Source organism: Coregonus clupeaformis, chromosome 27 (assembly GCF_020615455.1).
Source record: "Coregonus clupeaformis isolate EN_2021a chromosome 27, ASM2061545v1, whole genome shotgun sequence".
Taxonomy (NCBI): Eukaryota; Metazoa; Chordata; class Actinopteri; order Salmoniformes; family Salmonidae; genus Coregonus; species Coregonus clupeaformis.
Window position 1 is genome coordinate 11,112,545 of NC_059218.1, and position 8,182 is coordinate 11,120,726.

Here is an 8,182-nt window from a genome sequence, read left to right on the forward strand (position 1 = left end):
CTATCTTATACGAAACAAAAATATAAATGAGCTGAAATAAAAGATCCCAGAAATGTTCCATACGCACAAAAAGCTTATTTTGTGTACACATTTGTTTACATCCTTGTTAGTGAGCATTTCACCTTTGCCACGATAATCCATCCACCTGACAGGTGTGGCATATCAAGAAGCTGATTAAACATCATCATCCCGTGTAGCTCAGTTGGTAGAGCATGGCGTTTGCAACGCCAGGGTTGTGGGTTCAATTCCCACGGGGGGCCAGTATGAAAATAAATAAAATGTATGCACTCACTAACTGTAAGTCGCTCTGGATAAGAGTGTCTGCTAAATGACTAAAATTTAAATTACACAGGTGCACCTTGTGCTTGGGACAATAAACGGCCACTCTAAAATGTGCAGTTTTGTCATACAACACAATGCCACAGATGTCTCAAGTTTTGAGGGAGCATGCAATTGGCATACTGACTGCAGGAATGTCCACCAGAGCTGTTGTCAGATAATTCAATGTTCATTTCTCTACCAAAAGCCGCATCCAACTTCATTTTAGACAATTTGGCAGTACGACCTCACAACCGCAGACCACATGTAACCACGCCAGCCAAGGATCTCCACATTCGGCTTCTTCACCTGCGGGATCATCTGAGACCAGCCACCTGGACAGCTGATGAAACTGAGGAGTATTTATGTCTGTAATAACGCCCTTTTGTGGGGAAAAACTCATTATGATATGCTAGGCCTGGCTCCCCAGTGGGTGGTAGGCCTATGCCCTCCCAAGCCCACCCATGGCAGCGCCCTTGCCCAGTCATGTGAAATCCATAGATTAGGGCCTAATAAAATTATTTCAACTTGATTTCCTTATATGAACTGTAGCTCAGTCAAATCTTTGAAATTGTGGCATGTTGCGTTTATATTTTTGTTCAGTATAGGTGTGGGTCTGTGCTGTGTTTAGAATCTCTGGCCAATACTAAGAAGGTTGGCCTGTCCTCACCAGTAATGGAGGAATGTGAGGGTACAAACAAAGTTAGCAGAATGTCTGTCTGTCTCTCTGTATGTATGTATGTATGTATGTATGTATGTATGTATGTATGTATGTATGTATGTATGTATGTATGTATGTACAGTACATTCGGAAAGTATTCAGACCCCTTGACTTTTTCCACATTTTGTTACGTTACAGTCTTATTTTAAAATGGATGAAATAGTTTTTCCCCCTCATCAAGCTATACACAATACCCCATAATGACAAAGCAAAAACAGGCTATTCGAAATATTTGCAAAGAAATGAATACAACTGAAATATCACATTTACATAAGTATTCAGACCCTTTACTCAGTACTTTGTTGAAGCACCTTTGCCATCAATTACAGCCTTGAGTCTTCTTGGGAATGACACTACAAGCTTTGCACACCTGTATTTGGGGAGTTTCTCCAAATCTTCTCTGCAGGTCCTCTCAAGCTCTGTCAGGTTGGATGGGGAGCGTCACTGCACAGCTTTTTTCAGTTCTCTCCAAAGATGTTCGATCGGGTTCAAGACCGGGCTCTGGCTGGGCCACTCAAGGACAGTCAGAGACTTGTCCCGAAGCCACTCCTGCGTTGTCTTGGCTGTGGGCTTAGGGTTGTTGTCTTGTTGGAATGTGAACATTTGCCCCAGTCTGAGGTCCTGAGCACTCTGGAGCAGGTTTTCATCAAGGATCTCTCTGTACTTTGCTCCGTTCATCTTTCCCTTTATCCTGACAAGTCTCCCAGTCCCTGCTGCTGAAAAACATCCCCACAGCATGACACTGCCATCACCATGCTTCACCACTGTATCGATGGTGCCAGGTTTCCTCCAGACGTGACGTTTGGCATTCAGACGAATCTGGGTTTGGCGGATGCCAGGAGAACGCTACCTACCCGAATGGATAGTGCCAACTTTAAAGTTTGGTGGAGGAGAATAATGGTCTGGGGCTGTTTTTCATGGTTCGGGCTAGGCCCCTTAGTTCCAGGGAAGGGAAATCTTAACGCTACAGCATACAATGACATTCTAGACGATTCTGTGCTTCCAACCTTGTGGCAACAGTTTGGGGAATGCCCTTTCCTGTTTCAGCATGACAATGCCCCGTGCACAAAGTGAGGTCCATACAGAAATGGTTTGTCGAGATCGTTGTGGAAGAACTTGACTGGCCTGCACAGAGCCCTGACCTCAACCCCATCGAACACCTTTGGGATGAATTGGAACGTCGACTACAAGCCAGGCCTAATCAACATCCGTGCCCAACCTCACTTATACTCTTGTGGCTGAATGGAAGTCCCCGCAGCAATGTTCCAACATCCAGTAGAAAGCCTTCCCAGAAGAGTGGAGGCTGTTATAGCAGCAAAGGGGGGACCAACTCCGTATTAATGACCATGATTTTGGTATGAGATTTTTGACGAGCAGGTGTCCATATACCTTTTGCCATGTAGTTTATGTCTGTCTGTCTGTCTGTCTACATGCTGGAGACTAGAATGATGAGGCTAAACTGGATGCTGTGGAGAATTGTACTGTAAGGCTTACGGGCATGCGTGAGGGAGACATTTTAGATCTGTTCGTTCATCCGCCATTGAGACCCACATAAACACGTTTCATGCACACTGAGATGTGTGTTTACAGATATGTGCAAAGTTGCAAACGCACACCTACTGTCCCTATACAATCATGCATACACACATTGTTATACAATCACACATCCTGCACACTAATTCTTGCATACACACGTCATGAAAATGACAGAAGAGAGGATGAGTAAGAAGAAAGGAAGACAGGCGGAACAGTCTCTCTGGGACCCTCATATAGCCCCACCTTCACACAGTCACACACACACACACACTTCACCCCCTTTCTCCCTGTGACCATACATTTCTCCACCACTACCACAGTGATGACATATTTTCCATTCAGTCAAGCCAAACAGGACATCCTGCATCCAAGGCCTTAAACCCCTCTAAAAAATTCTGGGTTAAAAACAACCTAATTTGTGTAAATATTGGACAGAACACACATTTTATTATTTTGACCCAGCCAGTTGGGTCAGAAACAACCAATTGTTTTCTTTAAGATTGTTTGTTGATGCTGGGTTATTGAGCTATTATCCACCGGGTCAGATCAGAAGACTGGAGGCGTGGCATAGTAGGGGTGTGAGAGTAAATGTCATTCCAGTTAATCTGTTCTGTTGTATTGTTAACGCATGTTAAGGTTGAACCCTCACACTTTTATAGCTTTAATAAGGCTTACACAAGAGTATGAGTTCCTTAAGTGCCTATGCATATCCCAATGTTGGAATAGTTACAGCTTTGTTATAATATTTAAATAAGAATGTTTTTAATGTTATAATAAAATATGTAATGTGCAAAAATATTGAAGGAAAATTGAAATTTGCAGTGTACAAAATTAACATGATTAACATTAAATTACATTTACTCTCACGGATGGCCAAAAATAACTATCTGAAAGCCATGACCCCAATAGGCCACACCTTTGGATTACCCAAACATGGGTTAATTTAACCATCAGTTGGGGTGTTATAAAATATTATGCTGGGTTGACCCAGGGATGGGTCTTTTTAATGTCATCCATAGGTTATTTTCAGGAGGCATGACCTATTGGGGTTGGGGCTTTCAGATAGGTATTTTCGGCCACCTGTGAGAGTAAAAGTAATTCCCGTTCATCATGTTATGTTTGTACACTGCAAATCTTCAATAATTTTGCACATTAAATATTTCAATATACAATTAATTAGTGATGGGAAACCGAGGCTTTCTGAAGGCTTTGGACCTTTCACCAAATTGTGCTGAAAAAAGGTTCATTACTCAGTGCTTCATTTTCAGTTCACAATGCACATTAGTGACATCTGCTGTACAGAAATAAATAGCTGAGTGCGATTATCAGATAGACGTTTTTTTTCTCCACAGTTTTCATAAAAACTCTGTGGCGCAACGGTAAATTGTTGGCTTTAATAGCCTATAATCAGTTGGAATACCAGGTTTGCATCTTACATCATGCTTCCCTTTTTTGCCTTCAAGTTTACTATTTTTCTCAAATGGAATCTATGGCATTATTTAGGATGCTTAAGACAGAAGTTTATACAATACTAAATAATACAAATTATTTCAACAACAGTGCAGAAAGTGTGTTTTCACATAAAACAATTTTCTATAAATAGTGTGTCTTCAACAGGATTTGACCTCATATCTTCACATCCCTGAGTTCCCTACTCTCCCTGCTATGCTACCGGTCAGGTGAAACTACATGTACAAAATCCTAACTATATTTGTAAGTATGTTGTTCAGTAGAGGTTGGTGTTTGAAAGCAGCTTGGAATAAAAAAAAGCACCGGAACCATGTTGAAATCAGTGGGATCTCGCATTTTGCAACACACGGTTTGAAAAAGCATGTGATCAAACGAAGCTTCAGACGTCATTGATGACGTACTTCTGTTAAAGTGATACATGCATCGGCACACTGCTTCGAAGTTAGCTGCTTAGCGATTTCGACGCATGCCTCGGAGCTCCGGTATCAAACGTAACATCACTACAATTAATTACATTATTATTCAAATATATACCTGTAAAATACATATTTGTATGTTTAGTGTTAGAGAAAATGTGCATATTTTCTAAAGGTCTCTCTTGAACAAAACATCTGCCCCCACCATTGTGAACGTCACACAGAGCTCTAACTTGGCTTCCTGAACTCGTTAGGAACTCACCCTTTATCTCATATTAATCAAGTCCATCTATGACAAACATAAAGTGTTTTTTGTTTAAAAGCTATTTATTATTTTAGATGAATGGCTATAAATCGATCTCTGAATGTGCTATAGAGATTAAACCACTCTCTCCTGCTGCGCTACGAAGTAAGGATTGCAGGCATGTCCTTTGTCAGTGGCTGTGACGTAGGCTTCAGCCAGGAGTTGATGGACAGTCGGAAGAGCGAATAGAATGGTAGGAGGGACATCCCAGCTTCAAGTGGTTTCAGATTTCACATCCTATTTCACACAGTCTCAAGAAATATGCTAGTGTGTCCGTGGGAACCAGGGCTATCGCTCAATGCAAGAGAAAATGTAAGTCGGAAACGGTACCAGAACCACGCAGATCTCCCAGACAGGAGACTTTACATCTCAGCGTTAAGCTACAAAAGTGTCAGTGCTCAACTTTAACATGTGTAGACAATACAACAGAACAGATTAACCAGAATGACATTTACTCTCACAGGTGGCCAAAAAGAACCATCTGAAAGCCACACCACTACTAAGCCACGCCTCCAGTCTTCTGATCTGACTCGATGGATCATAAATCAATAACCCAACTGTGACCCAACTGGCTGAGTCAAAAATAATACAATGTGTGTTCTGTCCACTATTTACCCAGCGATGGGTTGTTTTAAGCCAGCATTTTTTTAAAATGTAGAAGTACCCTCCTTTATCCATCTTACTTCTTCTCTGTAGTCTTTAGGATAGGGTGAGGGAAACTAGTAAACTAGTGGTGTAATACTATGGAGAAGTTTGTCAGTAGTGTATCAATGTTCAGTTGCAATGTTGGTTTTATCATCCATGCCTAGGACCCTTACAGTAAAAATGCTTAGACATCATACAAATACATTAAAATAGCCTTGACTAATTTAGTCCCTAGCTCTGTGCATAGTTAGAATGTGAGCACATATTTTAAACATGCCTTTTTATGGCCTTCCTCCCGTCCCGTTCACATTTCTTCCCCTTGTTGCCATTGCCAACGGTCCTCGTCAGAAACTGTCATCGACGGCCAAGGAGAGATGGAATTTTATACACATTCCGTCCAAACTGCTCCCTCAGAAACACATGTGACAGTGATTGGCTTATTTACCATAGTAATCCGTTCTCTCTCCGTGAGGCTAGTGTTTGGAACAGTGGCAGCCATCTTGAATTTCAGCCAAAACATTCCCCAGAGTTGTTTCAGGAGGCTGTGTGAGTGTGCAGTGTGGACATTCACACCACAATAGTCCTAAATTATCTCTTCTAATTTAGTTCAGATCAATAATTATTTAATGAATAGTTTTTGTTCAAATATTTGTTATGGGACACTAAGGCATCTCAGCAAGGTATGAAGTTACTGTCACGCCCTGACCTAGAGAGACTGTTATTCTGTAGGTAGTTTGGTCAGGGTGTGAAACTCAATGTATTGTATATCTATGTTTGGCCGGGTGTGGTTCCCAATCAGAGGCAGCTGTCGCTCGTTGTCTCTGATTGGGGATCATACTTAGGCAGCCAGTTCTCCTGCCTGTGTTGTGGGATCTTGTTTGTGTTCCTGTTTGGCTTGTTTTGTGTATAGCCCATAGGACATCACGTTTTCGTTGATTTTGTTATTTTGTCTAGTGTTTATCCTTATTAATAAATATGTACGCATACCACGCTGCACCTTGGTCTGACCCGTTTCTCAACGATTGTGACAGTTACATAAAGACATACAGTATTTGTTGGCTATTCAATATGTCATCGTCTGTCAACTTTTGTAGTGGTTTGTCATCAATAATATCTGGCACTCTGCAGCTGTGTGTAATTATTGCCAGGAGGTGTATCCCATTGTTTCCAAACCCACTCATTAGAAAGTCTATGCAGTGTGTGTGCACTGTCGTTTTTGTAATTTTATCAGTAACGTACTGTATTAATCAACAGTATGATACTGTATAAACTGAAGACAGTAAATTACTGTAGAATGCACAGTAAAATACTGTAAATGTATTTTACAGTATTAATGATGGTGCATTGTGGGAAAATGTAAAAGTTAGTATTAGTATTTATTAGGGATCCCCATTACCTGCTGCCAATGCAGCAGCTACTCTTCCTGGGGTCCAAACACATTAAGGCACTTACATCACACATAAAACAAAAGATAAAACAGTACATCATATAACATTATTACACCACTACATTCCTACAATACAAAATGTATAATACCACCATATAACAATATTACAATGTACGTGTGTGTAGAGTGCGTGTGCTAGCGTGTGTGTGCACCTGTGTGTGTTTCTCTTCACAGTCGCTGCTGTTCCATAAAGTGTATTTTTATCTGTTTTTTTAATCTGATTCTACTGCTTGCATCAGTTACCTGATGTGGAATAGAGTTCCATGTAGTCATGGCTCTATGTAGTACTGTGCGCCTCCCATAGTCTATTCTGGACTTACTGTAGAAGTCTGTAATGAGTACCAACTAAAAGATCTGGGCAAGGACCTGTTGCCTCGCTACACATGGGTGAGCTTTGATGGCCAATCGTACTCCAGGATAGACCTCCTCCTCCTGGACCAGACCCTCACAGCATCAGGTACCACATCATCAGCCACTTTCTTCTCAGACCACAGACAACTCAGTACGACTGTACACCTCCCAGCGACACAGACTGTTAGAGGAAAGATGACTATGGAAACTGAACACCACTTTACTGACCACCAGACTCAACAACCAATACATCACGCAGTTGAAGAACTGGACCTCTCTCCTTGACCTTTTTCAACTCCCCCATCGAGTGGTGGGAAATGGTCAAGGAGAGAACCAAACACTTTTACATCAAGGCAGGATAAAACAATAGCAAAAGAGAACAACTGAACAAACTCAACCAACGACTACAAGCCAATCCGACCTCCAGCAAGCAGGCTTCGATCTGGCACCCAAAATAGCAGACACCAAACACAGAAACGTACTCTTACACAGGCAGAAACAGCAGAAAATCAAACACACAAAGAAATCCAACACCTAGAAGAGGAAGAGAAATGCACCAAATACTTTTTTCAAACAAATCAGATGAAAGAAGCAGACAATAGACTCACTGCAAGACGACCAACAGACACTACAGACTGACGATCAGGCCATCAATAACATAATTACAGACTTCTACAGTAAGATGTACTCACCTAAGACGACAGATGACACATTGATCGACAAACTCCTCAGCCACATAACGCCAGTCCCACCACACGACGAGGAGGAGGAGATGGACCTGTCGCTGGATGAGCTCACCCGGGCCGTGCACTCCTTAAGCAAAGGTAAGACACCTGGTCCAGTTGGGCTCCCTGCTGAGTTTTACGTAGCATTTTGGGAACACATCAAAGTCAGTCTGGGGGCAGTTTACAGTAGCATGTACAGGGATGGCAGGTTTGCTCCTTCAGTGCGGGAGAGTGCAATCACTCTCCTGT